General features: G+C 36.8%; 1 pseudogene; it reads right to left on the minus strand.

Moving 5' to 3' along the window:
• Positions 1-235: 235 nt before the first annotated feature.
• The window catches only part of LOC113075352 (protein Wnt-7b-like), a 30,513-nt pseudogene continuing 17,627 nt past the window's right edge, over positions 236-13,121 (minus strand).

Below are 13,121 nucleotides of genomic sequence, written 5' to 3' on the forward strand. Positions count from 1 at the left end.
GTCAAATTAAAATGCTCTAGAGAGATAACAAATGCATGCACAAGAACTTTTCCCTGAAGATTTTATTTGTTTCTTCAAGGCAAAAACTCTTCCAAGCTTTAAAGTTCTTCAAAACAGCTTCTGAAGCCCTAAACAGATTAAGGAGAACTGTCTGGATGCTTCTCCCAATCGTGCAGTCAAACAAAACTTTTGGATGAATGGTCTGGCAGTCTTGCAGAAACAACGCTGCTAAAATGTCAAATCTAAATGTTTAAGCTTGTGCAGGAAAAAGCCTCACCTTCCGGCCAGCTTCGTTGTTATGAAGGTTCATCAGCCGCCTGGCATTTTTTTTAATCTCCCGTGCATCCACGAACTTCCTGGAGAACTCCAATGCCGTATTTGATGTCCGCGGAGCATCCACCCCATTTCCAGCCCTCCTCCCTGATTGTAGTAGCCCTGTTTCTCCCTGTCGCAAGCCGCAGTGGCTCATGTTACCCTGGCTGCATGCGGCCGTCACGGCCGTGGGCGACCCCAGCGGCGGTGATGGCGTAGGTGAATGCCGCCTCCCTGCTGCCTGGGGGGAAGAGGGAACAGGCTGTGACATCTGCTCAACAGGACTCAATCACCAACAAATTTGCATGCACAAACTACCCAAAACCAACAGTAACAGTAACAGTAACTGATTACATGTAATCTGGATTACATAATAGTAATTAAAGGGTTAATTCACCCAAAAATGAAAATAAGATCATGTCTTAATCACCCTCAAAGCATCCTATGTGTTATGTTATAAATTGTCCTGGCTCTTCTAAGCGTTACAATGGCAGTAGGCGAGTGTTTTTGTTCAACAGTCCAAAAGTAGTCTAATAAAGCATGTGCATCCATTATGAAAAGTGCCTCACAAGGCTTTAGGGGGTGAATAAAGGCCTCCTGTAGTGAATCGATGCATTTTTGTAAGAAAAATATCAATTTTTAAAACATTAAAATCACTTTTTCTCACGTCTGCTGAGTGTGATACGTGCAAGCAATTCCAGCGGATGATGTAGTCAGTATACAAATATGTCGCGCATGCTCCAGTGAGAAGCACATTATTTAGAATTAGAAGCACAAAACGTGGGTTTGTAAAGACAAACATAGGAGGATTTCAATTTAAGTCAAGAATAGACTGGTTAGTCTTTGCTCAAGGAAGGAAACTTTGCTTCCTTTGCTCCTGTAAACAAACTCGCAAGACTAGCATATCTCACAGGTGCATGCACACGTTATAATGTTTTTAAATATAGTTATTTTTCTTACAGAAATGCATTGATTATCTACAGGAGGCCTTTATTCATTCCCCGGAGCCATGTGAGGCACATTTTATTATGGATGCACTTTATTTGACTACTTTTGACTGTTGAAATAAAACACCCGCCTACTCTAATGCTTTGAAAGAGCCAGGACCATTTTTTACATAACTACGATTTGAATTCATATGAAAGAAGAAAGTCATATACATGTAGGATGCTTTGAAGGCAAGTAAAACATTGGCTAATTTTCATTTTTGGGTGAACTAATCCTTAAAGTACTTGTAATTAGATTATATTATATTTTAAATGCTCATAATCAGATTACGGTTACTATGGATTACACATTTACAGATTATTCACACAATAGCAGTTCATTATTAATAATTTATTGATTCTCTCTCTTTTTTTCCCTTTTTTTTGTTCATGTGATGCAGAGATTACCAAACCTTTTTTTCTGTCAAACCACTTTGACCAAAAACATTTACTTGAAGTCCCCCTGAGATTTGAAGTTAATATTTAAATAATTTATTAACACATTTGCATGTTCTCTGATTGGTTAACAATAATCCCATTTATATTTTACCTATAAACAAGTTATGTCAAAAGTACTCTAAAAATAATCCAAAAGTAGTCCCACTAAATCACCTAAAATAAGTAATTCTCACTTACATTACTGACTACAATTTTCAACATATATTTTGTAATCTGTAACATAATATAATTTGTAAGAGTTTCCCGCAAATTTTTATTTTATTTTATTTTTTTAAAGAAGCAAAATTTGCTATCTCCACTGTTGAGGTGTTCGGATACTCAATATCTTCAGGGAAACATGACTTGGTATCTTTGTATATAATCTTTTAGAAAATGGAGTGGTATGGAATAATGATAGTAATATTTTAGAGAAGCAATTTCAAGTGAGAATGTATGATTAGTACAGATTTCTGTGTAGCTTCCAAAGATGAAAATGTGTGATAAGCTGGTTTCATCCCAGCTGCCGAATAGTGTTTCTGTACACCTTTGGGGAAAAGGCTGCAGCTGTTAACCAGCGGCCGCAGATGTTACTCAGAGTGTGAGAAAGAAAAACCAAGGTGCTGTCCAAAGTGCTGAATTCTCCTGCCAAAGCACCTTACAAACCCACCACAAGAAACACAGTGAGGTACATTTGGCCCTCCGTTGCTGCTACTGCTGGGACGCCGGCAGGTTCCACTCACACACACATCTGGATCTTTATTTAATGTAAAACATCGAGCAAACATAGCAGGACATTCACAGTAGATCAGCTCAACAATCACAGGAACAGCAATCTCTGGTCCTCTCAGCAGAGCCAAACTCTCTTATCAAAAGCTGTCTTTTCTAAAGAGAGGTGTGCTGTTACTTTAAGTGATCACATGTATGATTTTTACATCCTGTATAGAAAAAAAATAGCAACAAAACTATTTGTCGAAAACGAGAGATGCACACTGATTGGAATAATTTTCTTGGCCGAAGCCAATTTCGGTTTTATTTATTTATTTATTTTGTAAGAGTGACCTGCCAATACTGATTTTTTTCAGATTCTGATTTTCTCTCTAATTATTATAATTGACAACATATACAAACAAAAACCTGTGCTTTTTTTAATGCAAAGATTATTTTAAATTATTAAACATTACAATTCCCCCAATCTGGACAAAATTACATGTTTTCTCGCTTAAACAACTCTCAAAATAAAATGCTCTGTTACAATAAAAAAGGTAGAAATAACAATTAACTGCAAGGAATATTTTTTAAACATACAAATAAGAAATGTTGAAATAATGATGATATGAAACCAAACCAGTAGGTGGCAGTTTGAATGAGTGAGTCATTTAGTCCTTCATTCAACAGATTTGTTCAAACGACTGATTCATTCAGAAACGACACAAGTGACTATTTGGATTTATTCCGTAACGAAACACTGCCGTGTGTTGCTGGGAGACACACAACGGTTCTGCTGTGGCTTTGATTGGAACTATTTTCATCAGCGAAAATAAGCAAAAACAGTAAATTTTGTGTCTAACTAACGTAATTTTAACTTCTTGTTTATTGAACTACTATTGTATAAAATCACATTGCAATGGTGTTGAAACATTTTAGTCGTGCATTGTTGCATACCTAAGTTATATAGTAATATTATTTAAAACGTTGTTACTCTGCAGTATGCATCTATAAATTTCTGTGTGTGCTGTTGCGCTCATTTGTTTTGATTTCTGCCTTCGTTTGTTGTTCAGATGTTGTTAGTTTTGAAGTCTCTCTCCCAAACTCACTCAGGATGTGCAGGCCTCATCTGGCACAACATAAATATATCATCAGTCGCTGTAAGTGTGACCGGTCCACACCAGTCATGCAGAAAATCAACTAATTCTGGTCCCTGGCTGGTCGATCGGTGCATCACTAGGCAAAACCAATCTTAACACCATATCAACTCCCAAGCAACCAGCTAAAATACCCTTGCAAGCACATTAATCATTACAGTTTTTAATTTTAATTAATTTGCAAAGTTGTTACAAACCTTTGTCATTATGGTATATGGACTGTAGATTATTAATGTGTGGAATAAAAGCAATTTACATCAGTTTAAAATAAGGCTCCAACATAAAACGTGAAAAAAAACCCCGTTATGAATAGTTTAATAAAGTTATTGAAGAGTATGGCCCTAAGGTACACTGCGCAGCAACTTTTCAGCTTAAATTGGTTTTCTTATGGTTTACCTAAAGACTCCTATGATTTTTGTCGAGATGCTGGTTTGCTGTATCCTGAACGATACAAATACCGGAGCTCGAGGCACAGCCTTATTGTCTCATTTTCTCCCAATATTTTTAATTTTGTCACTACATGCTGGAGTAAAATTAACTGTTTGCCTTCCACTGGTGTCGATCATCAAAATTATTTTATGTTTTGGTTTTTATGTGCGCGCACCAGTCGTCCGCGAGGGGCTGGTGCACGGTTTTGTGTTTATTTTGAATATTAAAGTTTGATTTTGATTGTGCACCGGTTCCCGCCTCCTTCTTCCCGATGAATAGGAAGTTTTTATCATTACAGTTACTGTTTAATCAGATTAGTCCTCCTGGATTTGGAACTATAACTAATTGGTGATTACAGAGCACTAATTAAGACTACAAGATCTGCTTATTTCTCTCAGACTATTGAAAACAACCACGGAAACCCAAGACACTTGTTTCAAACTATAAATTGTCTGCTTCAAGTTAAAGCTGTTTCCACCATGCCGGTTTCTTTTTTTTAATTCTAAAGTTGATAATGTTGGTAAACAAATTTCCATTTCACCTTTTTCTACTACCACATCACTGTTCATCTGGGTTCACTGGTGTTCTTTTTACTAACTTTCCTCAACTGAGACTCTCAAACGGGAGGAATCTAGCATGAAATCTACCACTTCCTTGCTAGACCCTATTCCCACTAGCTAATTTAAATCTTGCTTTGATGCTTTGTGTCCTGCTGTTCTCAGAATTATAAATGACTGGGCTTGTTCCAGCAGCATTAAAGATTGCTGCTGTAACCTCTGTACCAAAAAAAATTAAATTTCAATAACTTTCGTCCTAGTTCAAATCTCCTGTTCTTGGCAAAATTACTTGCTTCTCATTTGTGTAACCATTTCACAGTTAATAATCTTTTGAACCTTTTTAGTTGGGTTTTCATAAATTTCACAGTACTGAGATGGCCTTGGTCAAAGTCACCAATGATTTGTTGATGGCTTATGACTCTGGTGCAACATCTATTCTTATTCTTCTTGATCTAAGTGCTGCGTTTGATACTGTGGATCACAATCTATTACTTACTCGTCTTGAAAGAGTGTTTGGTGTGTCTGGCACTGCCTTAAGGTGGTTAAGGTCTAATTTTACTGCTTCCATTTTGTTTCTATGGGTGGTTATAGGTCTGAGATTAGCTCTGTCTCAACTGGCGTCCCTCAGGGGTCTGTTTTAGGTTCTTTACTTTTTTAACATTTATTTGTAACCTTTAGGCCACCTTTTGAGATCGCTCGGCGAGATTCAGCTGCCAGGATCTTAACTGGGACTAGGATTACCAGTCAAATTACTCCAGTGTTAGAATATCTGCATCGGCTCCTGGTCAGGTTTATCGTGGATTTCAAAATTATGATGCTTACTTTTAAAGCACTACTACATGGTCTGGCACCAAATTACCCTACAGAATTGTTACATCCATGCAATCCTAGTCGTAGATTGCGTTCAAGTCAGTCAAACTTGTTGGTTGTTTCTCAAACATTTCTAAGATCTATGGGCTTTCTCATCTATGCTCCTGTCCTTTGGAATTCTTTGCCGCTTGAACTTAGGGAAGTTTAGCGTTATGATGTTTTTAAAGTTCAATTTAGGAATTTTTTTTTTTTCCCTTGTATTTGCTTGTTGCTTTTGTATTGTTTTTTTATTATATTGGTTATATTGTGTTCAGCACTTTTAAAGGCGCTTTATAAAATAAAATTTATTATAATCACTTTCGTAAGACACTGTAATTGCTTATTTTTATCTATTAATGAAAACGTATGGCTTCATGAAATTTACATTTATAAAATATTAGAAATAATGAGACCATAATATTCAACGAGCCAGCTTGTGACAGCAGAGAAAACTTTCACTCCTCACACACTGGCATGTACAGTACAATTCTTCGACTCAAACACACATACACACAGCATAATGTGTAATGTAATCGCAAAAGCAGGAAAAGAAGATTAGTGCAAATGTAATGGCAAAAGCACAGACTAGCGTTTGGCTCCCACACGCACACACACAAAGACTTTAGAGAAATGAAGGGGTGTTGATGGACTATCACCCCTGTTGTGCCTGGATCTACAACGGCTGCTAATGAGACCAAATTATGTAGAGAAACTGAGAGAGCAGATGCAGAATCTCTATTTGAGGCCAGTAAGTTCTATGCTCAGAATATACTATTTATGAAGCATACAGTCTATGTGCAGTATATGTGCAGTAAACAACGGGGCACAGTAGATAAAATAATCTACTTTCCTTTTCAGTGTAATTACAGACACAGAGTTTTCGTCCCTTTTTTTTTCTTTAATTGGCCAAAAGTTAAGACATTTTTACTCAAAATCTAATTGGCTATCCAATATATTTTTCAAAATGTTCTTTCTTTCTTTTTTTATGATTTTAGTTTTTTACCTTTATTGCGATATAGGACAGTTAGTTGGCAGGAAGTCAAGTGGGGAGCCTAACCCTAACCCAAAATTAGCATGTTAATGCAGGCAAATTAATGACATGAAAAATATTTAACACCGTTAATGCAGGGGCGGAGCTAGGGTTGCAGGGGTGGAATTAGGGTTGTGCGGTTAAGGCTGGGCGGAGCTAGGGTTGCACGGTTAACGCAGGGGCGTAGCAAGGGTTGCACGGTTAACGCAGGGGCGTAGCAAGGGTTGCACGGTTAACGCAGGGGCGTAGCAAGGGTTGCACGGTTAACGCAGGGGCGTAGCAAGGGTTGCACGGTTAACGCAGGGGCGTAGCAAGGGTTGCGCGTTAACGCAGGGGGCAGAACATGGGTTGCACAGTTATTGCAGGGGTGGAGCTAGGGTTGCGCAGTTAATGCAGGGGCGGAGCTAGGGTTGCGCAGTTAATGCAGGGGCGGAGCTAGGGGTTGCGCAGTTAATGCATGGGCGGAGCTAGGGTTTCGCACTTAACACAGGGGCAGAACTAGGGTTGCACAGTTAACACAGGGGCGGAACTAGGTTTGCGCTATTAACGCAGGGGCGGGAGACTAGGTTTGCGCAGTTAACACAGTGGTGGAACTAGGGTTGAGCAGCTAACGCAGGGGCGGGACTAGTGTTGCGTCGTTAACACAAGGGTCGAGCTAGGGTTACACTGTTAATGCAAGGTTCGAGATAGGGTTACACGGTAAATGCAGGGGTGGATCTAGGGTAACGTTGTTAATGCAGGGGTGAAACTAGAGTTGCACGGTAAATGCAAGGGCAGAGCTAGGGTTGCACAGTACATGCAGGGGTGGAACTAGATTTGCGCAGTTAACGCAAGGGCGGAGCTAGGGATACACGGTTAACGCAATGGTCGAGCTAGGGTTACAGGGTTAATGCAGGGATGGAACTAGGGTGACGCGGTTAACGCAGGAGTGAAAATAGAGTTTCATGGTTAATACAATGGCAGAGCTAGTGTTGCACAGTTAACGCACTGGTGGAGCTAGGTTTTTCAGTAAATGCAGGTGTGGAACTAGGGTTGTGAAGTTAACACAGGGGCAGAGCTATGGTTGCGCAGTTCATGCATTGGTGGATCTAGGTTTGCGCAGTTAACGCAAGGGTCGAGCTAGGATTACACTGTTTACGCAAAGGTCGAGCTAGGGTAATGTGGTTAACGCAGGGGTGAAACTAGGGTTGCACGGTTAATGCAAGGGCAGAGCTAGGGTTGCACAGTAAACGCAGGTACTGAGCTAGGGTTTCGCAGTAAATGCACGAGCGGGCTAAGGTTCTACAGTTTATGCAGGGGGAGAGTTAGGGTTGGCCATCCCACTCACAACTGCTGCTTCTATCTCTTTTTTACTTGACATGGACTGCATTCATTCAGACACAGAATGACCACATCATCCGGGATACTTTTCAGATGCATACTCCACTTCGTGCCAGGCGCAATTTAAACAAGCGCAGAAATAGTACCGGTGATGAGGAGCTTCAGTACAATTACAGGGAACTGCAGTCAGATGAGATGTTGTCAGGCAGTTTGTCAGTAATATTAATTATTCTGTCCTGTTAGCCATTACACTGTTCTCATAGTACTCGCTCTTCCATTGCACACACAAATACAGCCTGTGTTAATTTTCGTATTAATGCGCGCTCAGCACCGGCAGCTCTTAAAGCAATCGCAGCCAAATAAGCTAATTACCAGCTGCTCTGATGCCTGTTAATCAGAGAAACAAAAGAAACATAGCGGAAATCATCTATTATCAACTTTGAACATAGTGTTGATGAATTTTCTTTCATTTCAGTTTATTTCCTACTTACTGAAAGGCACAGGTAAATATGCAATTTATTATAATGGATTTATGCGAAGATTGTTTTATGTTCACTTAAAATATAAGTTTTTTTTAAGTCTAATAAATGTTTAAATCAACAGCTCTACAATTACGTTGTAATGTTGAATGGTTAAATATTAAGAAAGAAACAACAAAAGAAACAACAAAGACATCAGTAGGATTGGTATCAGTAAAACTCACCTTAATTCATAAAAAAAAATAAACACTAAACACTAAACAAATATTAAAATATATTGTTTCTACACTAATTTTAAGATTGAATGTGAAGTTATTGCAATATAAAAGTATATTTAAAAAACTTTAATATTAGGTGGGATTAATCATGATTAAAGTAAAAAAAAAATCAACTGATAGCATTGATGAATTTGTTTTATTTTACTGTAATTTACATATATAAGCATATGTTTAAGTTAGCATATATATTTTTTATTTCCAATGTAAAGTGAAAAATACAACTTTGCTGCTTTCAAAAGCAAAAAATAAAAAACAAAAATGAATACAAGCTCACAAACAAAACGTCCCAATACCAGTTTCCAAGATTTTCTAAAAATACAGTCTTCCCCAGCCTCACAATCTTTCCTATCCATCGCGCAGGCGGTGCCCAATCAGGCTGCTGTCCACATCGGGTTAACGGTACGAGAGGGCCATACTCACAAACGCCAAAGTGAATAAAGCACATCAGAGGAGGCCAGACCCAAAGCCCTGACTCGACTCCAGCTAGAAGCACCCTGGGATAGCCTCGAACCCTGCCAGTGGAAAACTGGACTGACCAGAAAACCCTCAAAGAACTTGGAAGGGAAGGAGAGAGGAATATTAAAACAGATGTCTAATAGAGTTTAGTGGCAAGTGTCTGCGACAGAATCCAAGATCTCTGTGGAAGAGTAACGCTTTGTCTCTGTTTACCCTCACTTTACGTATAATATATATATATATATATATATATATATATATATATATATATATATATCCTCATGACCTTATGTAGAGAGGGGGGGTGGACGACTGCGTCTGTCATGCCGGCTGACCGCTTTGGCTCGGAAGGACGAGAGCGAACCACTAAACAAATCACGTTTGACACGGCTGAGGAGATTTACAACCTCTGAGAGAACAAACAATCCCGTTGAACCCTACGATGGCCTGGGCAGCTCCAAATGCTCCATTCATGCCGCCGAACAGACGTAGCGCACTTGAGGGACGCTACGCCCACCTGGAGGGCACTTTGAGGCCGGAGAACACAGCCAAGTTCTGCTAAATCTGCTTTTTCTGCTACATCTGAGGTCAGCGAGAGCATCGAGAAGAGTTATGATGAAGCTACAGTCATCAAATGAGAGGAGAGACAGTCACTGGCGCTGCACTGCAAACTCATTAGTGAAGTCGAGCATCACTCAAAAAGTACAACTCTGTCAAGAGTCACAAATGACAGGAAGAGATTGTGTGTTCTGTAAGTTTTACAACAACCGGAATGAGCAGATCCTGTTCAATTTAACATGAGTGTCTCTGTGTGCTGTGATGCATGCCAGATTCTAGATAATAGATGCAGTGTCAATTATTTAAAAAATTGATAAAAAAAATAAAATAAAAATAAAAATAAAATGTTTTAACATTTTTTACACACAGACAGACAAATAATATTCCTTTAAATGTTTAAATATATTAAATGTTTAAAATATAAGCATAAAATATATTTAATGTGTGTGTGTATATATATATATATATATATATATATATATATATATATATATATATATATATATATATATATATACACACACACAATAGATTTTTGTATGTATAACCCTATATATAATAATACAATTAAATGCAGTTATTTATTTTCTTTTTTTACTTTGAATCTACTTGCCAGTAGTGATTGGGTGAAATTATTATATTTTTTACCTTTTCAGAGCAAATACATCAGACATGAAACATGTTTTTATGTTCAGAAATGAGCTGCAAACACAAACACAATATATCTGTAAAAGTGTGCACACATGAGGGAAGAGTTTCCTTTACATGAAATCAAAACAAGTTGAAAACGCGGTTTAATCCAGCACTGGGGGAGTTTTGTGTCTCTCTGCATTTCTAGATCATTCTTGTTCAATGTTTAGCAGCTCTTTAATCACGACTCCATCAAGATAAGCTTTGATGAAGCGCATTACTGCTCTATTGTTCATAAGCGCTTACATTTGAATGCTCTTTAAGATCTGCGATCAAAGAACCACAATAGATCATTTATCACATACGCTTATCATTCATGAAAATGCACGGCGATTTACATTTAAAGTGTCTATGATAAGGGTTAAAGTCCATCCACATGTCTAGTTCAGGACAGAGAGATGATCTGATTGTGACAGACGCAGCTTTTATCCTCCTCACATCCTGTTTCTGTCATCCATTCATCCATCCACACGGGAGGAGGGCTTGCTGAATCATCACTGTCTCCTATTCACAAACACACACTACAGCTCTGCACCATTTCAATACACACTCACTTGCACAGAAAAATTGCAAAAGCAACAGTAATAGCAATAATAATACATCCTATTAAATTATTTAAAAAACAAACAAAGCAAAATTATAATGCAAATAAAAATAAAAATAATTATATATATATATATATATATATATATATATATATATATATATAATAAAACTAATTAAAAAATAACATTAAATTTTTTTTAAAACAAATAAAAATAATAATAAAGTAAAAAATCATACAAATTACATGATTTTTATGTACACCATTTATTCTTTTTTGTAAAAAAAAAAAAAAAAAAAAATATATATATATATATATATATATATATATATATATACACAATTCACTTAAATTAACATTTAAATTAGTATAAATGTAAATGTTATAATATATAATAATTACTAAAATTATTATTATATTTACATTTTTATAAATATAAAAATAAATAAATTAAATATTTTACATTTCAATTAATAAAATAAAAATAGATTTTATTATAATTAAAATATAAACCACTGTAGATACAAACGTATACACACACACACACACACACACACACAGTATTACCTTTAATTAAATGCAATTGTTTTATTTTGCTTCTTTTAAATTTTGAATCTAGTGAAATGATCATTGCTCTAAATAAAAACTAATTAAAAACTAAGATTAAAAATAATATAAAAATCTCTCTTAAAACATTGTCAAAATTTCCAAACTTTCCAGTCAAAATAAAGAAAATTCTGAAGAAAAAAGGATGTTAATTTCAACCTAAGATGTCCATTTGTAAGCTACTCATATTAATTTAAAAAAAAATGTAAAGTGTTTAAAAATTACAGCACAACAGAAGTGGCCTCTTATCTCTTGCTCATTTTCCTACTTTTCTTCCTCTCCGTTTCATTGCTGTTCTGTTTCAGTTCTTAATCCCTGATGAGAACATCTAATCCCTGACCTGCACTAAGCGAACACATTTCCATACGGATACACTCGACTCACGGTCAGTGATTGATTGAACAGGAATACCTCCAGAGGAGATTCAGATCTGCTTCCTGTGGCTGCATGGTGATTTGACTAATCTGCACTTTATCAGTGACAGACGGCCGATGTCAAAGTGTCAGTACCTGCCGAGACAGCGCTCTGACCCTCGCTGCATGCAGGAAAAGGCAAATGCTTGGCTGCAACTCAGACATGTTCGATGATTTAATCCAAGCTTCTAATTCCAAGTAACTCCTGACATTAAATTCCATGTAAGTAGTTGGATTTCACACTTCAGGGCATACGCTTGAGATTTCCTCCTGATAACTGCAACGTCACTTTGAGGAAAACTTCCTTCTCATTCTGTTACTTGCAGACTTGTCTTGAGGTGCTGATGCACAGAAACGAGGCATTTCTGAAAATTATGGGATGTGAGAGGATGAAGCTTGTTTCTACTGTGACTCTCACAACTCAGTCTTTGAAAGTTTTCTTGCAACATTTTTTTTTTGCCACAATAATTGTACATTTTATTTAGCCATTCACAATTTTCTCCCCAAATTTTCCTCCAGTTTATATCTTGCGATTGTAAACACAACACAACTTAAGTTTACATCTCACAATTCTGTTTATATCTCGCAGTTCTGAGTTTATATCTCACAATCCTGAGTTTATATCTTGCAATCCTGACTTTATAACTTGCAATTCTAAGATTATCGCAATCTTGGGTTTATATATCGGAATCCTGAGTTTATATTTTGCAATTTAGTTTATATCTTGCAATCCTGAGTTTATATCTCGCAATCCTGGGTTTATATCTCAAAATCTCAAGTTTATGTCTTGCAATCCTGAGTTTATATCTCACAATCCTGAGTTTATATCTTGCAATTCTATGATTATCGCAATCTTGGGTTTATATATCGGAATCCTGAGTTTATATTTTGCAATTTAGTTTATATCTCACAACCCTGAGTTTATATCTCGCAATCCTGGGTTTATATCTCGAAATCTCAAGTTTATGTCTTGCAATCCTGAGTTTATATCTCACAATCCTGAGTTTATATCTCACAATCCTGAGTTTATATCTTGTAATCCTGAGTTTACCGCAATCTTGGGTTTATATATCGGAATCCTGAGTTTATATTTTGCAATTTAGTTTATATCTTGCAATCCTGAGTTTATATCTCGCAATCCTGGGTTTATATCTCGAAATCTCGAGTTTATGTCTTGCAATCCTGAGTTTATATCTCACAATCCTGAGTTTATATCTCACAATCCTGAGTTTATATCTTGCAATCCTGAGTTTACCGCAATCTTGGGTTTATATATCTCAATCCTGAGTTTATATTTTGCAATTTAGTTTATAT

This window comes from Carassius auratus, unplaced genomic scaffold (genome assembly GCF_003368295.1).
Source record: "Carassius auratus strain Wakin unplaced genomic scaffold, ASM336829v1 scaf_tig00016871, whole genome shotgun sequence".
In the NCBI taxonomy this organism is placed as follows: Eukaryota; Metazoa; Chordata; class Actinopteri; order Cypriniformes; family Cyprinidae; genus Carassius; species Carassius auratus.